At 40.5% G+C, this 25,283-nt stretch overlaps 1 protein-coding gene across 2 annotated transcripts in view; it reads left to right on the plus strand.

Annotated features, from left to right (window-relative positions):
* The window catches only part of SH3GL2 (SH3 domain containing GRB2 like 2, endophilin A1), a 235,433-nt gene that overhangs the window by 23,982 nt on the left and 186,168 nt on the right, over positions 1-25,283 (plus strand). The window contains exon 1 of one of the 2 annotated variants that reach the window (XM_030920229.1): positions 8,886-9,129. The exons of the other annotated variant lie outside the window; for it this stretch is intronic. The gene's annotated coding sequence lies outside the window, so the exon portion shown is untranslated. Of the gene's footprint in view, positions 1-8,885; positions 9,130-25,283 lie in introns of those variants that run through there. 2 annotated transcript variants of the gene reach the window in all.

The raw sequence follows: 25,283 nt of genomic DNA on the forward strand, positions 1-25,283 counted from the left end.
TTGACCCCTCGAATGAGGAGTAGCCTGATCCCGTGTAGACCTGGCAATATAAAAAACTTTAATATTATTGATTTGCAGAAGAAGGATTATAAACAAAACGCTAACAAGACAGTTGATTGTCAAATTTTCCTCTTTATTTCTCCATTTTTGGGGAAGATGGAGTGGGGATAAGGTAGGAAACACATGCACCAAAATGAAAACATTTCGTGTAGGTTAGAATAACAAGGACTTCTATTACTGAAGCATTCCTTTTTTAATGTTGACTAACTGCAGGATGGTTAAAGAAATCCTACAATTATTCTACACATTGATGTGCTATCAAGAAAAATCCATCTTAAATCCCTTGCAAAGTTCATTCAGATCTTCTTCATTGTGTTACTCTACTTGAGATTAATTTCTTTAGGTAGCATGTTTTTACTTTATTCTTTAGTCATAGGCAAAGGGCCACATTTACACCAGGAGCTTGGGCCCAGTAATGAAACAGTGCTGTGTGTGTGCATCCTGTGAGACTGATTCTGAGGATGTGCCACTGAGCCTTTGGGCCTGTGCTTGGAGAGGTCACCTTAATTCCAGAGCAGCAAAGAATTTTGTTTATGAGAAATGTCCTAATATATTAAAATATGTTTTTGAAAATATATTGGATCAATTTGCCTTGTTAAAAACCCAGCATTATTTGTATGCCAATGTTCATTGCAGCATTATTGCCCATAGTCAAGAGGTGGGAGCAACCCAAGTGTCTGTGGAGAGATGAATAGATAAACAAAATGTGGTAGATCCTGTCACATGGTACACCACGGATGAGCTGTAAGGACATTCAGCTAAGTTAAATAACACAGAAATAAAAGACAAATACTCTGTGATCCCACTTATAAGGTACCTAGAGTAGTCAAATTCATAGACAGAAAGTAGAACGGTGGTTGAGAGGGGAGGGCAACTGGGGAGTTGTAACAGGCACAGAGTTTCAGATGGGAGAGATGAAAAGAGTTCTAGAGATGGATGGTGGTGATGATTGCATAAAACATGAATACATGGCTGGGCATGGTGACTCACGCCTGTAATCCCAGCACTTTGGGAGGTCAAGGCCAGTGGGTCACCTGAGGTCAGGGGTTTGAGACCAGCCTGGCCAACATGGAGAAACTCTGTCTCTACTAGAAATACAAAATTAGCTGAGCGTGGTGGCGCATGCCTGTAATCGCAGCTACTTGGGAGGCTGAGGCAGGAGAATCGCTTGAACCTGGGAGGTGGAGGTTGCGGTGAGCTGAGATCGTGCCATTGCACTCTAGCCTGGGCAACAAGAGCGAAACTCCGTGCCAGAAGACAAAAAACAACCATGAATAAACTTGTGCCACTGAATTGTACACTTACAAGTTAAGACAGTAAATTTTATGTTACATATATTTTACTACAAATAAAAGTTAAAAAATAGAAAAAAAGGATGAGTCAGTCTCCGATGTTTTGTTTTTAGTTTCTGGTCATGGTGGGGTGTGGCTGCCCTGGTCCTATGCATGTTGCAAAACTACTGGTAGGAAGGGTCCTTAGACCTGTCATCTGCTCCAACACTTTCATGTCCTACGTGAGAAAACTGGGTCTCAGAAGTGAGGTATTTACCCCCTCTTGCTTCATCCTTCAGTTTCCTGGAGAGGCTGTGCAAAGTGCAGCAAGAGCTGGACACTGGACCCTACTGCCTGGGCTCCACTCTGCTCTGCTGCTTACTCGCTGAGTCCATACAGATGGTTAACTTTTCTACACCCTTTTCTGATTGTATAAAGTGAGAATAATGTCAGTATCCTATGAGATTGTTATGGGGATTAACTGAGTGAATGCCCTTTGGGTGCTTAGCATAGTGTTTTCACACAATAAGTAACACATGAATCTTAGCTGTTTGCTATTGCTTTGTTACTGCTGTTGTTACTGGCATGTGCTGCAAAGAGCCTTTAGGGACAGAGGTTTGGGATTGAGGCTCAGTGGCAATTACTTGTTAGTTCTCTGTCCTTAGCCATGCTGCTTAATTTCCCCTTGTTTCCCAGTGCCTGAAGTAAGAATGGATGACGTACTTGTCTTGGTGTAGTGCTTGTGAAGGGAGAGAGTGGAGTACCTGACAGAGCACTTGGTGAGTGGTAATGATCCAGGTCAGTTTTAGTGCGTGAGAGGAGGTCACTGCAGCCTGGAGGGCTGGTGTCTGCCAAGGCGTGGTCTTCAAGAGCGGTGCTGAGAACAGGCATGCCCAGCTCTGACCTTCGGCTACGGTGGAGGTGTGTTCTTCTAGGCCCGCTTTCTAGGGCATCCTGAGAAAAGGGGTCACTGGACTTCTCTAGGTCAGTTTCCCTAAAAGCAGGTCGGGGGCCTGCAGGTAGAGCCTGGTATAGTTTGAGTCAGGGACAGAGGTATTAGTGTTCTTTCGCAAGTCCCTTTTTTGAGATGGGGTCTTTGTGTCCCAGAGACTGGAGTGCAGGGGCACAGTCATGGCTCACTGCAACCTCAACCTCCTGGGCTCAAGTGATCCTCTCACCTTAGCCTCCCAAGTAGCTAGGAATACAGGCATTCACCACCATGCCCAGCTAATTTTTTTAGAAAATTTTTTTGTAGAGATAGGATCTTTCTCTGTTGCCCAGGCTTGTCTTGAACACCTGGCCTCAAATGATCCTATCGCCTTGGCCTCCCAAACTACTGGGATTACAGACACAATCTACTGCAGTAGGCTACGGTTACTTTTGTTTCTGATCCTAGGTAATAAACATCCCCTCACTACTGACTCATCGCCTTGCTGGCTGTTTTTTACTAGCTTAGCCTTACCCACTTCTGGAGGAAGACTTCATCTGAAATTGATATGACCAGGGAGATCATTTGTGCTCAAGAAAAATTCATCTAGAACCAATATATGATGGGGTAAGAGGCTAGAAATATAAAAGGAAATGAAATGCTTCTGGCGTGCTGGGGCTCAGCACTTTCAGTATACGGTCCTAGTACCTGAGAGTTAGAAAAAAACAAGCAGAAATGTTTCTCTCTTAGCCCAGGGAGCTCCTCAGTGTGGGGGCCTGGTGCCAACATTGCAACTGTATTGTGTATTATTTAAATGTGTTTGTATGTTTATGTTCAGTGTACATATGATGTTTTCAGACTTGTGAAAAATATATAGTAAACTGCATGTCATAAAATTTGTGGTGTGAGATGTGTCATAGTCTATTACATTCCTAAAGACTCTCTCAATATTGTGGGCATTCAAACCAAGTGATTCCAGAAGGACTTTAAAATGCTGGTGTCAGAGCAGGCAGTAGACATGTCTTCCTGTATGGGTGTGGGCATATTCATCTGTATGGGGCCCAGGCAGTAACTGAACTGATAGTTTCATCAAAGTCAACACATTATTTTATGAATTCTAGCACTTCCGTGCTTGATATGCTTGAGCACATGATCCCTTTCATTAATGGCTTATTTTTTTCAAGTAGTCTCATTCTACCCTTCTCAATCCTGACAACAGGGTTAGCTTCACTTGAGTGAGGTTTTCTTTTCTTTCTTTTTTTTTTTTTTGAGATGGAGTCTCACTCTTGTTGCCCAGGCTGGAGTGCAATGGCACGATCTAGGCTCACTGCAACCTCTGCCTCCCAGTTTCAAGCGATTCTCCTGCCTTAGTCTCCCGGGTAGCTGGGATTACAGGCGCCCACCACCATGCCTGGCTAATTTTTGTAGTTTTGGTAGAGACGGGGTTTTACCATCTCGGCCAGGCTGGTCTTGAACTCCTGATCTCGTGATCCACCCGCCTCGGCCTCCTAAAGTGCTGGGATTACAGATGTGAGCCGCCACGCCCGCTCAGACCCCATAACTCCCAAGGCCAACTAAATCAGAAGCTTCCCAAGTGTTACCAAGATGCAGCCTGGCTGCATATCAATGATAGGAATCATTGGCCTATCCAAAAGCTTGACTAGCATCTCCCTTCCCTTTTGATTGATGTGAACGATGCTAATCTTGTTTTGATGGTCCACAGCTGTACCAGTTCAGCTGCTGCTTTGTAGCCATCATGAGAGATCTGATCTAGGAAGCAAAGCTAAAATCAATTTTAAAAGTTTTTCCAGATTTGCTTGATGTTCTCTGATGAAGTGAAAGCTTGATATCCTCCCACTATCTGAGCTGCCTGCCACCTTCTGTTTTCTGTTTCTCTTTTCTTCATTAGGAGAGTAAAGGTGAAACTTAATGTTAGTTGTTCCATATCCTGCAATGCTGAAAACTACCACAACCAAGAAATAAAATTATGAAATTCAAGATGTATTTTGACTAGCTTCACCCTGTGTCCAGGCAGCTTCAGTGAAGTGGCAATTTAGAAGTAGAGGGTCAGCAGTGGAAAGTAAGACCCCACTTGTGATTTACCCTGAATTCTTCTGAAAGATGCAAGCCCTCCTACAAACACACAGTAATTCAGAGGAGCATGTTTACCAGCTGAAGCCTTTTTTTCTCCTCTTCTCATAAGGCCGGTTATCAAGGGAGTTTGTGTGTCTGGAGAAAGGACTGCTTTATGATAGTTCCTTAAAATTATGATATACCATTATGCATCATGTAACAATGGAATATGTTCTGAGAAATGCATCATTAGGTGATTTCATCATTGTGTGAACATCCTAGTGTGTAATCACACAGACCTAGATGGTGTAGCCTGCTGCAAACCTGGGCTATATGATGTAGTCTGTTGCTCCAAGGTAATGAATCTGTACAACATGTTACCGTACTGAATGTTGTAGGCACTTATAACACCATCATAAGCATTTATGTATCTAAACATACTTAAATGTAGAAAAGATACAGTAAAAATATGGTGTAAACAATTAATAATAGTATACCTGTACAGGACACTTTCCATGAATGCAGCTTGTAGGACCGGAAGTTGCTTCTGGGTGAGTCGGTGAGTGGTGATGAAATCATCTAATCAATTATGACATAACTGAGTTTTTCAAGTCTTATAATCTTATGGGACTACCATCATGTATTTGGGCCATTGTTGACCAAAATGGCTATGTGGCACGTGGCTGTATTTAGCTGAACAATTAAGTAGAAATAACAATATTAAAACCTTTTTCCAAAGCATTTTTTGCAGGTTTCACTGTTCACATTCTGTATGTATTTACATCATACTATATGGTCTGCAATTGTATTTTTGACTTTTTCTTCAAATTTTGAATGGCCAAAAATTCCAGCAGGCTTCAAGAGCTTGTCCTTTTTGGTTGTGTTTGTTTCATCCATAGCAGAATTGCCTAGATTGAAATGAAATGAAAGTAATGGTATGACACTTGGTACCATCACAAACTGATCATTCAAACGAATACTGTTCATGTCATGATTTATGGAATGTTTTCCTGTCCCAAATACTTGTGCTTGGTTCTAGATATACAGTTATATGAAATGTTTATTATAGTGAAGAAATTCAAGATTTTCCTTCACCTTCATCTGTTCAAATGAAAACGAGATCCTTGTATTTGGGGGCTGATTTGCACTTGTGTATGAACAACTGAGGAAGCTGGATATTTAGGAATAAAATCTCTTTTTGAATTTAGAATTTGTAAGCTTTCCTCTTAAGTCAATCTTACTTTTAGTAAGTAAGTCAAATCTTACTTAACAAATCCGTTAATGGAAACTTTGATAAACACCATGAACAGATTTGGTTCTTCCTCATCCACATAGGTTGGGAGCAACAAGTATTTTGATTTTTGACTCATACTTTCTCAACTGAAGTGACAATGTGTTGATGGATTAAACACAGTTATTTTTAAGCTGCTTTGACATGCTCTAGGCAAAGTATTATCAGGAACAGAGCCCTGAGATTTGAGAGTTGCAGATGCTTTCATGGTTCTTCACTGTCTCTCCTTACATAAATGTTTCAAGAAAGCTAATGAAATTATTCCTCAAGGTTGAAAACAAGGGAGTTACGAACTGGATTTGGGGTTGAAATTAGGTGGGGGAAAACATGAATTATTTTCTGTCACATAGAAGTGGAAACAATTTAATCAATCCTTTTTAGTTTTATTGAATGTAGACACACACTTTCATGAGGGTGGCTGCATTGCTTTTTCATGTACAATAATTAAAACATGTTTGAGTAAAGCAGCTCTGTTTTGGTGGACAGAGATCTAGGAGACCCACTTTCACTTACAGGTGATCCGCGCTTTCACTGATCCCAGCATCTGCTGCTTCGGTGTCACACCACTGGGAGGCGGGTGGGGATCCAGAGCTAATGAAGGCGTGGTCCCGGCTCTGCTTTGTCCAGCAAGTGACAATGTTAGCAACCCGTATCATTGAGCACTTAATAAACAGTAATTCTCACAGCCCAATGAGGTAGTTTTATGGCATCCTCATTTCTAGATGAGGAAATAGAAATGCAGAGATGTGATAGCTTGCCCAAGATCTGTCTGTAAGAGGTATAATTAGAGTTTGAAGCCAGGTAACCAGAGTTTGAAGCCAGGTAACCAGAGTTTTACAGCCCAGGCACCAAATAAATAAGATAGAATTTTTTTTTTTTCTGGATATTTTGCAGAGAAAGTTTGAGACTTAAGGAAAGAGCAAAGATGCTCTTGTGTTGAAGCAGATCCATTGAGCACTTTTTGGGTCATGGTCTCTGTACCCATAAAACTCTGAAAAGTACAGGGGTTGCAAATCATATGCCTGCAGAAGCCAAGCAGGTGGAATAGAGGCGTGAAGTTGGCCAGGTGGTCTGTGGTGAGCAGGGGAGCTCTCCGTGGGGCCACCTCCCTGCAGCGGTAGCCAGTGAGAAGATGAGCCCAGTATGGCTGATCTCTAGAAGGGAAGCTAATTAAAGGTTTAACAAAACATCTCTGGGTCATAAAAAAAATGATCTTTAGGTCACACCAAGTTTGTGAGTATGCAGTTTGAAACCTTTAGATATGTACTTGATATGGCTTTGGGGAATTTATTGAGAATCAGGGAAAACATTTGTTCTCGAAAAGAAAGTTGCAGATCATACTGCAAAGTGACAGCTGAGCAAAGGCTGCCCCTTGAGAAGGGCATGTGCTCCTCAGCTCATGGCATCTGGGCTCTCATTGATAATGGGGGGTAGGTCGGAAGATTCTGGGAAGCCACAGCAAGACACATCACACCTGGGCTCTCATCATCATCTTGCCACCCTTGAGAGCTCCAGACACACGATTGGCCCTCTAATAGGAGAACATTCTAATACAAGTGTCTACTGCTCAAGGACTCATTTGCTGTTAGGGGCAGACTTTCGTACCATCAAATCTTGTTTTTCCTAAATTGGTCAGTGTATTGTCATATCCCCTGGGTGCAGCTTTAACTCTGTGGGTCTGGGCTCGAATGGAGGCCCAGCTTTATTCTAGCTGTGCAACTATGGGCAAGTTCCATCTTCTCCAAAGTTATCTTCCTCAGGGTATTGCAAGAATTAAATACCAAAATGCACATAAGGGTCTGGCATATAGTAAGTGATAGCTTCCTTTCTTTTCCTCATTTTAATCAATTACCCAGTTTGTGGATGTGATAACAAATGAGCTTCCTGAAGATCAGAGCCGTGTGTGAGGGTAGGGCTCAGATCCTCTTTATGTATTCAGTGAACACTATATTCTGTCTAATAGGCAGGCTCTAGAGCATTAGGGGCATTAAAGGCGTGTTTATATTCTCAAAGAGTTTACAATTTAGTGAGAGACACAGAAAAAGCTGATGTTCGATTGTTAGATTAGTTTAAGTGGTCGATATATACTTGGAATGACTAAGATCATTGTTTAACATCGGTGAGTGCACACTGAAATGGGAACTTTATGATGTTGGAGAAACCCTCAACTGTTAAACATATACTTAAAAAATCAGGGTGTAAGGATCCCTGGCTGAATAATGTTGAGTTTTTTTCATTTTCCTTTTTTTGACAAAGAAGTTTAACACAAAGTTATTAAGCAAAGCTGTTTAAGAAGTACAGCAAGTTTTCTAAATTTTTTAAAAATAAAAGCTAACCTTATCTTCTCCTATAAACTAGTTTGCTGACCCAGAAATTGAATTGTGATTAAAAAATAGGGCAGTGCCCCCTCAAAATGAGAGTTCTCTTATGTTATGGGGCACTTTTTTTGGTGAATACATTATATTTAGTAATCTCATTCTTAAGGTTGTAGGCTCCCTATGGTAAAATTAATACAGTGAAGAATTACAGTCTGAATAAAGAGAAGATGTGAGTGCTAGAGTGTTAAATAAAACCCTTATTTCTTCTTAGTGAAGGTTCTTTTTTTCAATTGACAATTAACTGGATTTTTCTATATTTCTCTAAGAGTTATTCATTATGACAGATTTTGTTTCATGAAAGATGTAAAGAAGTTCTTTAATTTTTGATGTTCATAGAGTGGTCATCATACAATAATAACCTTGCTTGGAAGTATCCTTCATTGGTCTTTTTTATTTCATAAAGCTTAACAATTATTTTACCATAGGGAAATATATAGGTTGAGTAACTATAGTTTTCATGGTCATGAAGTAGCTTCCAAGTTATTTCATAGGGTAAATGTAGGTACGTGATAGACATATAGGACATTTTGTATTCTTTTTTTTTTTCGTTTTTGCTTTTGGTTGAAATTGTTCCTGGAAGCCAAAATACATTCTACGGTGAAATAAATTTTCACTTTTCCTTGGGGCAGTACAATTTAATAGAAAGAGAAGCTCGTTTAGAACTTTATTGGCTTCAGTTCCTTCTGGCTACAGCATAATCAGAGACCTTGACTTTTCATGTCATCGCAGTGGTGTGTTTGAGATGTGTGTGACTTGAATATGGGACGTGTCTGAGACTCTGTGACTGGTGACCGAGGCTCCCTATTATTAAGTTCATGATGTCACATTGCTGTTTTCACGAGAAGCCAGTGGATCCCTGAGACAGGGACTAAAGCTTTTAACGCCTCTCAGAACATGTCTGGTTAACTTTGATCACTGCAGTCTTCCTTCTCTGGGAACTGGCCTTGCGCTTGCTACACCCCGTCAGGAGATTAGAGGTGATCATTGCTTTGGGCTCTGTCTTCATTGCCAACAGAAGGAGACGTCAGGACTTGCTGGCTCCAGGTCTGCCCAACTCCTCTTGTCTTTGGTGCCCATTATGGGAATCGTGATGACGACTTGCCTATCTTAACACTTTCCCACCGTAAGGTAATAAAATGCTTTATGGTTTTGTAAGCTCTTTTTGTGTGCATCATCTTCTTTCACCCTGAAAACAACTTTGTGAAGTCAGTAGGTAATAGTATTGGGACTAGTTGTACGTACGGGGAAATTCTCAGAGAGAGGAGGTGCCTGGGGCAAGGTTGCCCAGCAGCAGAGCTGGCATAGAAGGCAAGCCTGTGACCTGTCTGTGTGGGCCACAGTCCGGCTCTTCAAGGGTGGCATTGCCTGTCCTCTCTCTCTAGTTCTGTGCACAGGAGGAACAGGGAGGAAGAGCTCCTCCCAGGAGTGCTCCTGAGTGTGGCTTGTGGTGAATTTGTGGTAGTAGCTCTGGTCAGATTTTAGCACTCAGAGTATGTTTTGAATCCATATATGTAGTACAGTCTTTTTGTGTGGGACTGACACAGCCCTCTTAACCTTACCACATCTGGGTACTTGCTTGAACTGCTGAATCTCAGACCCTATCTCAGACCTAAGGAATCATAATTGCTCTTAAACAAGGTTGTCAGGTGATTCTTATGTACATTAACTTTGCAAAATGCAGCTCTGTTGAAATACAGAGTACCAGAAATTGTATAATTGAGAATAAGGTGAGGAGAGGAAGGGGTGCATGTGTGTATGTGCGAGAGACTGGGAGGATGCATTTCACTTGTGTATGTAATTGTGGGAGTGTGTTCTCATTTCACTTGAAAAAGCAGCTCACTGAGATATAATTCGCATACCATGCAGTTCACCTATTGAAAGCGCACTGTTTAAAGTAAACCACTTGTTGGTTTTAAGTGTGTTCACGGTCTTGTGCACCCATAACCACAATCAATTTTGGAACATTTTTACACCTAGAAAGAAACCCCATACCTATAAGCAGCACTCCCCATTTTTCCACAATGCCGACTTTGCTTCTGAGAAGCCCCTGATTATCACTCATGTACTTCTGCCTCTGTCTATTGGATTTGTCTATTCTGGTCATTTCTTGTGTGACTGAAATCATACAATATATGGTCTTTTGTGTCTGAATTTTTTCACAGTTCATGCATCTTATAGCATGTATTAGTGCTTCATTCCTTTTTTACTGCTGTCATTTTGTTGTCTTAAGTTTATTTTGAGCCAGAATACAGAGATTTCACCTTTATCCTCAGCTTTGATGAAGCTAAGACTTTGATGTCCTTAGGCTGTCCAAAGACAGTCTTTTGTTGTACAATAATATTCAAGAATAATTTCTTAGTGTGACCATTTCTTTTCTGATACCACGTACTCTAGAATCTGAAAATTGACAGTGAGGTAGTAGAAGGATTCTTAAATGTATTCAATTGAAGAAGCAAAATATTAGTACTTTCCATTTGTAAAGTTTTGGTTCGTTAATTTTCAACCACTTTCTCTGTAAAAGCAGTGGTATGCCATCCATGCTCTGCTGAAAGCTGTGCGTGCCTTTATAAAATATCCAGCTGATGTTGCCGAAAATTAAAATGACAAAATATTGTGTTTAGATAAATAACAACAATGGCAGTATTTTTGGCAAGAAATCACATATTATCCCTCCCCCAAGCAGTCTGTTCCCTGCAATTCTGAATGTTTGGTGATTTTAAGCTCCCCAGAGGAAGATAGCATTCTTCCCTTGGTGTCAGTGCTAAGCTCTGAGATTGTTATTTGTCAAATAAAACACAAATGTGTTTTCCTCTAGATATGTAAAGACCTTTTAAGAAATTTTTTCATGTAGAATGCCTTACTGTTTGGAGAAAATCTTGGTTTGGTTCTTGGGCTCTCTGGTGACCATTTTATCATGCTCATCATGAGAGGTGACAGGGGAAGAATGGCCAGCAAGACGCTCCAGCCTGCAGAATAGTCACTTTAGCATTTCCCTGCTTTGACTATGGCACACGGACATTTGGAAATTCTTATTCTGGTTTTAGCAACACAAAAAACTTTCCTTTTTCCTCTTCCCTCCTTGCTGACTAAACTCATCTTAATGCCACTAAATTACCAGTGCCTTATTTGGCAGGCTGCCTGGTAAATCAAACGAATGACGACAATACTGGAGATCTTGTGTGGTCACTTTCTAAAGGGTTTTGTGCCTCCTTTATACTCTTGTCTCCTTCTCCCTCTTTGGCGGGTTGACTCAGTTATTTGGCTCTGTTTGAGAAGGCTCTGGGAAAAATGCCATTTATCTATCTTTTCAACTTGAGGGGACATGCTTTCTTCACAGATTTCTTTGGGATGGAAAGTTCTTTCTTTAAGCTGATTACTATTTCTAGGTGCTGTAAATTGCTGATGATTCTCAGTAAATCACAAGCATTCTGTTCTTTCTCAGTCCTGAAAAAGTTGCCATTGTGCATATGTGTATCTGTGTGTGTGTGTGACAGGGAACATGTATGGTTTCTGAAAAGAGAATAAATAAAAATCCTTGCCCCTTTTAGACTTGGAAATTAGCATGGCTAGGCTAGCCAGATCCCTCTTTTGGAGGAAATGGGAAAGATTGGATTGAGCCCTTATGTCAAGGAAATTGACTTGGCTGGATTTCAGAGAGCAGGGTGGACTGGCTCACTAAAGATCTGTGTCAGTATCTTTAGCGGCACTGGAATTAGGACAGCGTAGCTATTTTCTGTAATAGGGCAAACTCTGGGGGAAAAGGGCAGGCACCCAGCATTCCGTGAGAACTTCCGTGTGTCAGAGAGTGTTATATAACCTCTATGTATATTCTTGTGTAGTATGACAACCTTGTGAACTGTGTATTACTATTATTGTTATTATTACCATCACTGCTTCATAAATGGAGAAATGGAGGTCATATTTCCTAAAGTTCTAGAGCCAAGAAGTGGGCTGCGGAGGCTGCTGTCCTTTTCTATCAAGTGAAGCCTGTCTTTGCTCTTTCTCCGCCATATTCTTTAAAGGGGCAGATGTTACAAGGTTAATGTGGCCGATGGAAACACTAGCATAGGACAGAAATACAAAGTCTCCCCTTCACAGACTCAAATTTCCCCACACCCAAAAGGCTCTACGACAGCATTTCCAGGTACAAGGGCAAGCATCTGTGGCCTCCAGCCACCCCAGAGGTGCCCAGATGCTGGTGACACCGTGACTAGAGTGAGCATGTTCTCTCTGCTCTCAGAGTCCCCCGTCATTGGGCTTCTCCCAACTGCTGTGGACACTTGGGCTGTGTGCTGCCTGCTCCCAGGTGTTAAGTTACTGGTAGGACCCACTGCTGTGTGTTTATTGCAAAATTTGGTGAATCGAAGGCTGACTTCCTGGTGAGCACCCCCTAGCAGGGTGAGGTATGGACCTTTCTTGGAGTCCATTTTGCCTGAAGTGTTTACTGGGATATTTTAGCAATTCTCAGATGAATCCGTATGATAGCCTACCTTTATTTCCTATGAATAAATTGGGTATTTAAGATGTATATTCTTTTCATTTGTCGTTTTCCCTGGGTTTAAAAATTTCCCCTCTTATCATGGGGAGGGGGGAGGGGGGAGGGATTGCATTGGGAGTTATACCTGATATAAATGATGAATTGATGGGTGCTGACGAGTTGATGGGTGCAGCACACCAACATGGCACAAGTATACATATGTAACAAACCTGCACATTATGCACATGTATCCTAGAACTTAAAGTATAATAATAAAAAAAAAATTTTAAAAATTTGAAGAAAAAAAAATTCCCCTCATTAATACATGTTTATTGTGAAAAACTTAGGACAAAAGTTAAAGAAAACCCACACTACTTAATTAGAGATATCTTCATTAACATAATCCTGTATTTATTTTCTATGGGAAAATTTTTAATGCTAACTTTCTGGAACTCAGTCAAAAAGTACTGTAATCATTTTAATCAGCTGATTAATTTGCTCCAGCAGCTTAAAATATTTTTGCTCCATTTTACTTTTTCTACTGCATGATAGAAAAATTGTTGTTCTGTGAATGAGAAAGTTAAAATTTGTGCTCGATGGCAGGATGCCAGAGAGATGTTTCTGGAAATTGAGAGTCAGAGGCAGCCTGCATTCAGCTTTCTCCGGGTCACCTTTATTAATGAGGCCCTTGATCAGTAAGGTGGATTAGTTACCCATTACACTTATTCTGCATCAGCCTTAATGTTTTAAGGAAAATATATTTACTAAGCTGTTTGTGTACAGCAGTATCACACAGTGGATGAAGCACTTAAGTTCCTGGAAAAAAAAAGATAAATTAGGAAGTTTTCAGATTTGTTTATAAAAGAAATACAAGGCTAGGAAAGAAGCATGATGACTTTATGTGATACACACAGTGAGTCAGCGACCTGCTTTCCAGAAGTTAGCAGCTGCATTTTTTTCCACTGGGGGTAAAACATAATATATGGGTATAACTTTAGTGCTAGCTAAGTATTTCTATTGGTACTTAAAAAAAATTAAAATCAACAAGGAGAAATCTACCCAAATGATCCAATATACACTGAACTAATAAAAGAAGGAGATGTACTTTTTGTGGGGTGGTATTCTTATTTTGATTATATTGAAGTGGTAGAGAAAGAGGGGGAGAGGCCTGGGGGTCTGAGAGTCAGAGGAGGCTGCAAATGATATAGGAAAGCAAGTAACTAGATTATGAATCTTTTGAAGTCAAGCAGGGGAACAAAATATTGTTACTGCCTTATCAAAAAGTATTTTCTTCTTTATAATTAAAAAATCAAGAAGGTATCAACCTTAAAAATCCTGTCATTGAATATAGTAAGTTCCTTATTTCTTTTGTTGATATAGCCTGTTGTTTTAGTAGATTTTTCCATCTTATTGTCTGATTTTTATACCATACAGACTGATAAACCTTAGTTTATGCACTTTTTACTTTTATTTCTGAATATATAATACAGTGGGCATAGTATAAAAGGTTAGACAGTGATGTCTGAATTCTACTCCTTCCCCTAGCTAGTTTCCTTCCCAGAGGCAACCATTGTTACTGTTTCCAGGTTTTTCTAAAGATAGTTCCTGCAAATGTTGGCAAGTTTGTGTGTGTTCTCTTTCCTTGTCTCTCTCCCTTCCTTTCTTACACAAATGCTAGCATACATAATATAATATTCTGGGTCTGTCTGGTTGTTTTTACTTCATGTACTCTGTAGATTATTTCAGTACACCAAGAGCTTCCTCATTGTTTCATAGTTGGGTAGTATTCTGTTGTATTATTATGCCATGATTTATTTAAGGAATATGCTATTGGTGGACATTTAAAATGTTTCCAGTTCACTCCTTTAAACAATGCTGCAGTATATAAAGTTGTGCACATACGTAGGTTTGTTGAGAAATAAGTGGAAGCCCATAGCTGAAAGTTGGTTTTAGGATTGTCTCTGGGAGTTAGGACTCTGTCATTGTTTCCCAGGCTGGTGCTCCTTGGAACCCTCATCAAGGAAATAGGCATCATTGGAGCAGAAAACAAATGGGATTTCATGGCCAAATAAATTTGGGAAATGCAGTATCCTTGATTATTCCTTGGAGCTTCCTAAAATAACTAGCATGTTAAAGGCTTAACGTGCTCATGTGGTGTTAATAACAAAAAGAAAACTGTCAGAAATCAATTTTCAGGCTTACTTGAGTATCACATATTTGAGGATGCCTGTTGACATCTTTCAAGACAGTTTCTGGGAAAAAATAGTTTTGGAAATGCTGACCTGTGTGATTATCTGTCTCACCAATTCCAGAGATACTGGAAACTAGCTAACTGATTTTTCAGCTGTCAAATTCCTTGCTTTTGGAGTCAAGTTTCTTGACATCTGTAGCTTGTTCACTTCTCTGGTCCCACTGCTTAAAGTGAGAAAGTGAGAAATAGCGTATTTGGAAGGTTGTATGTAAGGACCGTCTTCTGTTTGTGAGCGTGAGAGAAGGTGGGATCAGCTGTCTTGGGTGGAGCCCAGTCTCCAGCTCAAGACTTCAGTTGTAAAAATCGTGTTGTATTTTGGGGCAAAAATCAAGAAGTTCATTTTGGCTAGGGTTTGGGGGATAGAAATGGGTAGAGGAGATTCGAGTCATAAGGCTATCTAAAATAAGCAGCGCTACAGCAGAAGTTGCAGTTTGGAGTTCTGTTGTAGAATATATAGAGGAAAGCAGTAGATTTTTTCCTCCAGTTTGCATTGTTTCTCAACCAGGGATGATTTTGCTCCCCTGATAAACAGGACATTTGGCAATGTCTGGAGACATTTTTGGTTACCACGACTGGAAAGGTGCTACCAGCATCTGGTAGGTAGAGATCAAGGATGCTGCTAAAAACCCTGCAATGCACAGGACAAAATACCACAGTAAAGAATTATCTAGTCCAAAATGTCAGTAGTACCTCCATTGATATGCCCTTCTCTAGTGGGATTCTACCAGGGTTGGAGAGTTAGGAAATTGTTACTTTTTTTCTTCATACATGGAGAGGGGCATAAGTGAGCCATGTGCCATTCTGGACTGAGGTGCCACCATGATGCCAGCATTTGATAATAGTAAACTCATGACCCCTATTCATAGTTTGAAAATTTAGAAAAATGCTGGAAAATGTGACATTTCTTCATAATTCAGTTAGGAGTAAAACCTTGCCTGTGTTGATGTAAAGGTATTTATAGTCTTGATTTACCTGATTTTGTGTGAATGTTAATGTGCTTGACTGTAGGGTGCTGGCCTAGACGTGGCTTGGGGTTTTAAATAGTAAATATACTGTATCACTCTTCTAAAGTCTGTAACATTCTATGCTTGGAAACACTTTGGGTCCCAAAGGTTTCAGAGAAGAGATTGTGAACTTATATATTGAACTAAATTTTTGCCAAATTTGTCTTATTTTTAAAAATACAGAGCTTTTAGTAATGTTTATTGATTTTTTAAATTCCATAAATGACATAAGATCATTGTGAAGTGTTTAAGTACAAAAAAGCAGTAACGTTATCAACCAAATGTGTGGTACTTAACTGTGTGCTAGATACTATCCTCACTACTTTATATGCAGTAACTAATTTAATCTTCGGAATCCCATTATACCTTCTTTACAAGTGCACAAACTGTGGCATAGTAACTTGCTCAAGATCCCCTAGTTGATGGCAGAGCTGAGCTTTGAATTCTGGCACAGAGAAGGAAGTGACTCATAATCTCAACAGCTGGAGAGGGCTGCTGTGTTGACGTGGGTGTATTTCCTTATAGCTTTCTTTCAGGGCCCCCTACTCAACTGTATTTGAGAATTTCCCCTGTTGTCTTAAATATTTTCTATTTATTTAAAAAAATTTTTTTTTTTGCGACGGAGTCTCGCTCTGTGGCCCAGGCTGGAGTGCAGTGGCCGGATCTCAGCTCACTACAAGCTCCGCCTCCCGGGTTTACGCCATTCTCCTGCCTCAGCCTCCCGAGTAGCTGGGACTACAGGCGCCCGCAACCTCGCCCGGCTAGTTTTTTGTATATTTTTAGTAGAGACGGGGTTTCACCGTGTTAGCCAGGATGGTCTCGATCTCCTGACCTCGTGATCCGCCCGTCTCGGCCTCCCAAAGTGCTGGGATTACAGGCTTGAGCCACCGCGCCCGGCAAATATTTTCTAAAAACTTGATTGTTGAATGGCTGAAATAGCTGAGGCGGGGCATGGTGGCTCACGCCTGTAATCCCAGCACTTTGGGAGGCTGAGGCAGGCAGATTACCTGAGGTCAGGAGTTCATGACCAGCCTGATCAATATGATGAAACCCTATCTCTACTAAAAATACAAAAATTAGCTGGGCCGTGGTGGCATCCACCTGTAATCCCCCTACTCGGGAGGCTGAGGCAGGAGAATTGCTTGAACCCGGGAGGCAGAGGTTGCAGTGAGCCAAGATTGCACCATTGCACTCCAGCCTGGGCAACAAGAGTGAAACTCCTTCTCAAAAAAAAAAAAAAAAAAAAAAAAAAAAAAAAGGACAGATGAGTGAACCATAAATTATTTAAACATTGTTTTGTTGTTGGGCATTTAGGCTCCATCCATTTTTTCACAATAGAAAGTTGACATGAACACACTTATGTGTAAATATCCATATCTCTGATTATTTCTTTAGAGAATGTTTTAATGGGACTTTTTGATGGACTCTTCATATATACTGTGAAATGTACCAGTTTATTCTCTCATTAGAATTCATTGTCATCAGCCTGGAGTGTTAAATGCTTTTCCGTTTGATTTCTGATTCCGTGATGTAGTATCTTGAAATTTTCTGGGAAAATCAGACAGATGATTAGAAATTTAGTATGATTTTTAAAATTGATCAGTAAACAAGTAGTTGGAATAATTGATTTTATAAAATTTTATATTTCAATAAATTCAATTTTAGAGCCATTTTATTTTCAGGTTAACCCATGAAGTTAAATCAAGGCTCCATTTCACATTCTTATGAAGAACTGGTAGATATAAGGATAATGCAGCATTAAGAGATACTCTGACCTGAATCTTACTGGTATGTGATCAGTATATGCCTAAAACAATCATTCAGTAAACATTTATGGAGGGTCTGCTCTGCACCATACACTGCATTTTGCAGTGGATATCCAGCGAGGAACAAGTTTATGAAAAGAAAAATAGCAAATACTTACACAGTGCGTTTTAGGTGTCAGACACTATTTTAACAGCTTACGTATGTTACTTAATTTATTACTCCCAACAACCCTGTGAGATAGATGCTATTATTGTATCCATTTAACTGATGAGACTGAAGCACAGAGAAGATGAGTAATGGGCTCGCAGACATGCAACTACTAACCAAACCAAACCACTGACTGTGCTAGTTTGGAGGAGCAGACAGAAGAGGGTTGGTGCAGTACTCTGGGCATGAGAAACTGGTGGCTTTTGCCACCAGCAAATTGGTCAAGCAGTTCAGCAATGGGGTTGGAGAGAAATGGAGGGATCAGAAAGATTTTTCAAGATAGAATTTATCAGACATGGTGATTGAACATGGAGGGAGAGGGAGAAGTCAAGGGCAAAGCCTAGGTATCTTGGTGTGAGTGACCTGCTAGATGATGGAGCCCTTCAGTGAGTCCAGGAACGGTAGGAAAGAATGAGGAGCATGTTTTCGATTGGTGATGTCAGAGGGGTCTGAAAGGCGGAGGTAGCAGAGGGGCATTATCTCCAAAATATTTCGAGTCAATAGCTTTGAAGCTCACCAAATGTGCCCTGGTGGTTTACTTATCAGAAAATGAGTTTTTAAGAATACTTATAATGTGTAGTTCATGAAAAAGTTTTCCAGCATTTAAAGATCTTGACAGAGTTTCAATTGATTGCTATGGTTTTCGTGTATGAAAGACGTAAAATTTGTGTCAGATTAATGCCCTTTTAAAGACGAATTTCAATGCCTATAGACAGATTTCTAATGTAGTTGTATCATGATTTGGGTTACAACAATCTGTGAATGTATAGATTGTTGCCATTTTTCTTCATTGTAGATAATTTTACAATGAATGTCTTTATGCATAAAACAGTTTTGAGATACAGGATTATTTCTTTGGAGGAATAGTTGAACTATAATTACTGAATCATACATATCACAAAATTACTTTCTAGAAAGACTGTGCTAATTTATGTCTGCCAACTATGTGCAAGACCTGCCTCTTAATCAGCCCATGAATTGAATTGTCCTGATGATTTTTGTGGCACCTTCATTCACTTCCTTTTTGTAACATATCCCGTGATCACAATCATATGATGACTTTGTATCCTGTGTCTTTATTTTATTATAATCAATGCCTGATTCGTGCAGAATATTGCCAAGAAGTTTTACAAATATAATCAGATAAGAGAGGAGAGATCAGAATCATGTTCTTTAACTCTGTATTGATGTCAGAATGATACTTCAAGTTGTTTGAGATGAAGTCTTTGTGCCAAAACCTGGCTAATGGCTGTGAGGGCACCTAGGACTCACTGAAAGATGACTGTTCTTCAGTGTGCACGTTACCTGCCTCCATGTGGTAAGTGGTGGAGAGTTAAAACCATTACATGGATCCCTCAGGACAAAAAAAATTTTACTTTAAATTTTCTGGTGATTTGGGAGCAAAACTAGGATAACTCTTTAGCACTTGCAGTATGCCATAATTGCTGCAGTTTTTGACTTTTTCTACTTTGCGCAATAAAAATGTTGCTCTACAACCCTTAATTTCTGTAATTTTTCCAGCCTCAGTTTTCCTCAATGAATGTTCCTAGTTTGTGTAATGTTCTTTAGGTTGCTAATTTCTGCCTCCAGAGCCAGGAGGTCTGTCTTCTTTTAATTATTCCGAAACGTAAATTTTGGGGAAACTAGAATCAGGCTATTTCCCTGTTTTTCATTTGGAAATTCCTGCATTCATAAATAGTTGCTTGTAACCTTTTAATGAATATGCATTAGGAGTTGTTTTGAAAATTTATTATTTAGGGATTATTTATTAGACTGGTTACTTGCCAGAGTGGTACATTTAAAAAAAGTTTGTTCACCCATCTGCTTCGTCCCATAATCCCCCCAAACAGTCATCAACTAGGAGAATCGTAATATGCAAATAAGCCATCTGCAGTGTCTAAATGGGAGGATAGCTTCCAATTTTTAGTCAGAAACCTGCCAGGGGCAGGGCAATAATTTCAGTAGCATTCTTCAAAGGCGGAGGATCTCTTAAGAGGCAGCATGATTAAAAATGCTTCCGTAGTAAATAAGGACACTAGAATTGGGTGTCCAGGCCACTTGTGAGCAGAAAGTCTCCTGTTTCCAGATTTGGCTCCACCTATGGGATACTCATGTTTCATCATAGGTGTGTGTCCTCAGCTTTATTCTTTGAATACCTCTACAAAGACAAAAAAAGTGATACCAGTTAAAAAATGTGGAATAATATTAATTGGGATTGAACAGTACCTGTGGTTTTCTCATATGACCTTGGGCTTGTCTTATTCTCTGAGAAAGTGGGCTGGTAGGTAGGTGCTCTCAATGTCCTTAATTTCAAAATGAAGACGGTCAGAGCAGCCATGGTAAGTAAAGAATAATGGATCCTGAGCCTGACCTTTTGGTCACTCTGTTGGCAGGGTATGTGCTTGGGGCATGAAAACCAAGACTTAAAAGACTGCCAGTCCTCTGCGGCAGCTTTTGAGAGTAAGACTATGCTTGCTGTAATATGGCACAATGAAATTATACCTGCTCATTTCTTAGTTCTGCCCTTTCTTTCTTTTTTTTTTTTTAAGCATTCATTCTCCTTTAGTTTGCTCTTTGGAAGTGTGAAATAAAGTCCTGGTTCTATTCTTTCCCCTTCCCCTTCCATCCAAGTGGGCCCCTTTGTGGTAAGGGTGAGGGATGAGAGGTTAGTCTCTGGTGTTTAAGGTCCCTACGATACGTCTGAATGTTGCCAGATGTAGAAGCTGTGTCCTGTCACTAGGAGGAGCTTGTGGGAAGCTAGCTAGAGAGGTTCAGAAAGTAGAGTTGTTGGATATATGGCCCTAGGTGTTGTGTATGTATGTAGTTCAAATGGAATTAGATTCTATATAGGGTAGTGTGTAGATTGAGAACAAAATGACCTATCAGTCTTAGGGAATGAATTAAGAAGGTTGCCTGTGAAGGACAAGTCAGAGAGAAAGTAGGAAATCCAGAAGAGATTGATGTTCTGAAAGTTAAGACTGGGCAATGTTTCAAGAAGAATGTAATCGGCAAATGAAGGTTCAATGTGTTTTTTGTTTGCATTTGCTTTTAATTTGGAAATCATTTCAAACTTACAGAAAAACATTATAAAGAATACCTGTTCCTTTGTTTATCTAATTCACCTTTTCTTATATTTAACCCTATTTACTTTATAATTTCCTACACACACACACACACACACACACACACACACACCACTCGCCATATATTTTTCTGAACCATTTTGAGGATACGTTACTATATCATGGCCCTTACTTCTAAATACCTAAGTATTTATTTCCTAAGAATTGGGGGGTATTCTCTTATACTATAACCACAGCACTATTATCAACTTGAGTAAATTTAACATTGATACAATTTAAAAAATCAGATCTAATATTCAGATTCCAGTTAACCAGTTAACCCAGTGACATTTTAATAATATTTTTCTCTCTCATACAGGTTCTAGTCTGGGGTCAGATACTTCATTTTGTTTCGTTCATTCATTTCTTTTAATCTGAAACATTTGCACAGCCTTGGTTTATCTCATTTTTAAGACTGCATCCCGCCCGTTAAAAATGCAGTGGCTTTCAGTTTGAGGTTGTTATTGCCTCTTGATTAGATTCAGGGTAATGCAATCTCAGTTGGAATATTGCGTAGTGATGTTGTGTCCTTGCCAGGATGTCCAATCTGCAGGCACCTAATGCCCATTGGTGGCGATGATTTTGAACATCCCTTCACAGTGTCGTCTAGTTTCTTGATTATATAATTATCATTTTCTCTTTCTTCCCTTGCAGTAAGTGGTCTATGGGGAGCTACTGTAAGGTCATGTAGATATCCTCCTTCTCCTCAAAATCAGTGCAAGATTTAGCATCCATTGATGATTATTACCGGGTCCAGTCTTTACAGTGATAGGTGCGCAAACATGATTTTCCATCTCCATGCTCTTTCCATGTTTACCATTCAGCCTTTGACAATTTTACTCTAAGCAAGAGTCTCACATCATTTCCATTTATTTATTTTTTATTTGTGTGCACTCATGAGTTCCCATTTTCCATTGGTTCATAATTTACCACTCCACTCAATTTGAGCCCTCCATCAAATTTGTGTTGGTCAGTGGGGGCCCCTTCAACCTGGCTCCTGTGTCCATGTGGCATCTTCCCATTATTTATTTTTGACAATTTTTTCACTTTCTGGCATAACAGTGTGATCAGGCTCATCTTGTATATACCGTAGCCCTGGAGCCATCCATTCCTTTGAGGAGCCCAGATTCCTTTTAGTGGATAAAGGGTATAGGCAGTGTGGTCTGTGTTTTCCGTGAGCCTCTGTGCCATGTGAAGTGTTGGGCCCAGGCTTTGGGAACTATCCATTTCTGGGTAGATGCTGGGTCAAGTGGAAATGTTGGAGGTACTGAGGAGGAACGGTTTTGATTTGCAGTTGTTAATTGAAGAATATCTGTTCAGAGTGTGAGTGAGATGAAAATTGTTCTTGTGTTTAATTTGTTTGTAAGCCTTGGCTAGAGTTGGCCTGACAGATTGTATCCCTTTCCCGCTGGTCATACTCTTTTGGGAGGGAGCTGGCCTGCATTTTAATGAACACACACATTTTGGCACTCTCTCATGCTTGCATTATTAGTTGTCTTCTTGTCTCACCATGCTCTGTGGGTGCCCGTTTAATACTGGTTCATCCTATGTGAATGGGCAGGGGGAGGTGGTGAGTGGAGGGTATTCTGGTTCCCTTGGTGGCAGCAGCCTGCAGAGGCCTCATAGTCCACGTCTGTTGTTGATTGAATCCTGGTCCAGAAGCCCCACTTTGTATTGCTGTGTGGAATGAGCAGAATCATTACTGTGGCAACACAAAGTTCATTTTTTACAGTCCACCTCCTGTCATTGCCTCCTAACTTGCAAGTCACCTGATGCTTTCTGACACTTTCTTACCAGTATGGAGCTATTTAAAACGCATTCCTACTTTTCTCATCTCATGGGATCCTGTGGACAATACCTTGTGTGATAATCAGGCAGAGATTAATTCTATTTTACAGACAAGGAAACAAGGCAAAGAGAGTAAGTTTCCAACGGGGAAAGTTAGTCTCTTTTTCTTAGTAAGTAACAAAGTGCTAGTAAGTGGCAGAACCAGAACTTTAACTTGGCACTTCTGCCTCTCTGTGCTTTCTTCTTGTCTTAGTCAAAAACTGAAGAAGAGAAGTGACCCCTGTGGACGAAGCTTAGGTACAGGAATTGGTGGGGTAGGAGGTGGGGTAGATTTCTTCCTTCTTAATCAGCTTCCTGTCTGAAGCTTCACATATTAGGGGTATCATTTTTCAATGTGAAAGAGAGGCTGAGGTCACTTTGCGTCTTCATGAGAAACCTGTCCCAGGAGGTATGTCTTAAACCCCAGGCTTACCTCAAGGCAATTAGAGAACACTGTGTGACAGCATCAGTCTCTCTGCCTGTGGTTGATGAAGCAGAGCAGAAAAGCTGTTTTCAGAGCAGAAAAGCTGTTTTCTTCTCCTTGTCCTTTATTTCAGTCTTCCTCATCTCATCTTCCCTACCTGAGCTGATGGACCATCTTGTGAGGCTGGGGAGGTGTCCACTTGGCTCTCTGGTTTTGGTTCCCAGAGGGAGGCTCTGGCCGCAGGACACAGCAGATGGAGCCTGTGGGAACCCACGTTTGTGCCTCGGCAGGTGTGGGTCCGGGACGGGTCTGACCTCCACCTGGCACCTGCTTCTTTTATTGCCTCCATATGTCAAGGGGATATGAGCCCATGTGAGTGCTTTCAGATTGCTCTGGCCTGAGGCCATGGTTGGGAACGGCAGGAGCATGTTGGGGGGAACAGGGACCTTTGTGAGGGACAGTTGAGGAGCCAGTCTGAGGTTAGAGGACCACACAGCTGCCCCTTTTAGAAGCCTCCCTGGGCCGGGGGTGTGGCTTCGTTAAGGTCCTAGTTGGGCTGTGTTCTCATCTCCCTTTTATTTCCTGCTCTATTTTTGATTTTGTTATTTTGTTAAAATCTTCATGCTCATGGATTTTTCAAATAAATGGCAGTAATGATTTTTATTTTTATTTTTTTAAAGAGTAAAACAATGGCAGTCTAGTGCAGTTACTTTACGATGTAGCAGGTAACCTTTACCAGTAAATCGAAGGCCATTGAATCAGGAATGTGTAAGGATCTGTGGACTCCCTAAAATTAGATGCAAAATGTTACATGTTTGTATGAATATATTTTTCGGAGGAATGGCTGCCATAGCTTTCTGCTGATTCTTGTGGACATTTGATAGCCCCTCTCCAAAGCATGACCTCCAATATGTCTTCTTCACATTCCTTTGGAGGACTGGCTTTACCTTCTGTGTCTCATAGATATCTGAGCACTTTAATTTGTGGAAGAGTCAAAGAAGAGGAGGCCTTGAAAATAGTCTCCTTTCTAGCTGTAAAATTTGGGGGCTGGCTCAGCTTCCCTTCCCCCATTACTGGTTCCCTGAGCAGGTCTGAGCCAGGATAATCTTCTTTAACCTCCACTTTTTATCAGGCCCTGGTCGTGTGCTGGATGTACCTCTCCTCATCTAATTGTCACAACTACCCTGTAGTGGAGGTGCCAAAGACTGAATAACATGTTTAAGTTACCAAATAGAAGAATTGGGACTGCCAGTAAAATCTGCCAGATTCCAAAGCCAGAGTTCTTTCAAGACACTCAAGGAATAAAAACATCAGCTGCTGTTTTTATTAGCACTCACCAATGAGACACCATCCTGTCCTATTCCCTCTTGTTCATCCTGCAGCACCATGTATTGCTTCAAAGCCTAGGTAGTGCCCAGAGCCCACCTACAGCTCATCTTCCTGTGAGGCAGAGAGCTAGCTTGATCTTTGGGGAATAATGACAGAGCTCTCGGAAGGTGCTGGATCCCTAACCGCTTTGCTGGGTTCTTCATTCCTGGCCCACCCGAGAGCTCTTTTGGAAGCAAAGGCCTGAAACTGTGACCTTCTTGACTACAGTGAAAAGTAACAGATGTCAAGTGTTAGCAAGCAGACCCTATCTGTTATTTGACTTTTAAAATCACAAATAATAAAGTAATCATTATTACAAGGTGTTTTTAATGTAGTCACATTGGCACGAAAAATTTTAATTCTGAGAGTGTAATTTGTATGAAATGCTACGAATATAGTAAATTAAAAAACAAATTGCTGTGGCTGTGCTCTGATGGCATTTCGAAAAGGTGTTTGTCATCCTGCCCTGCCTCTTCATCCCTCTGTGATAACGGTAGACAAAGGATAAAACCGAGGTGAACCTCCTTAGATAGAGGTTCCAGATGGCATTAGCTGAAAAGACACCTGGCATCCAGAGAGGCCGTGTGGCTGTTTGTACACAGACCATGGGGATTGTTTATTTTTACTGCTCTAGTGACTCAATATAACAGTGGTCTGGGAAGATTTGGTTTTAGCCTCCTCTCTGTTGTGTTTTAACCTCTTCATGTCTCAGGCTTCTTACTTTTCTCCTGGTGTTTTAGTGCAGAGTGGTTGTGTTGATGAGTTCACAGACATTTAAGAGCTCTGAGTTCTTTTGGGTCAGAGGAGTGATTTCTCTTTTTTGCAATGTAAGGTA

This window comes from Rhinopithecus roxellana, chromosome 16 (genome assembly GCF_007565055.1).
Source record: "Rhinopithecus roxellana isolate Shanxi Qingling chromosome 16, ASM756505v1, whole genome shotgun sequence".
Classification (NCBI taxonomy): Eukaryota; Metazoa; Chordata; class Mammalia; order Primates; family Cercopithecidae; genus Rhinopithecus; species Rhinopithecus roxellana.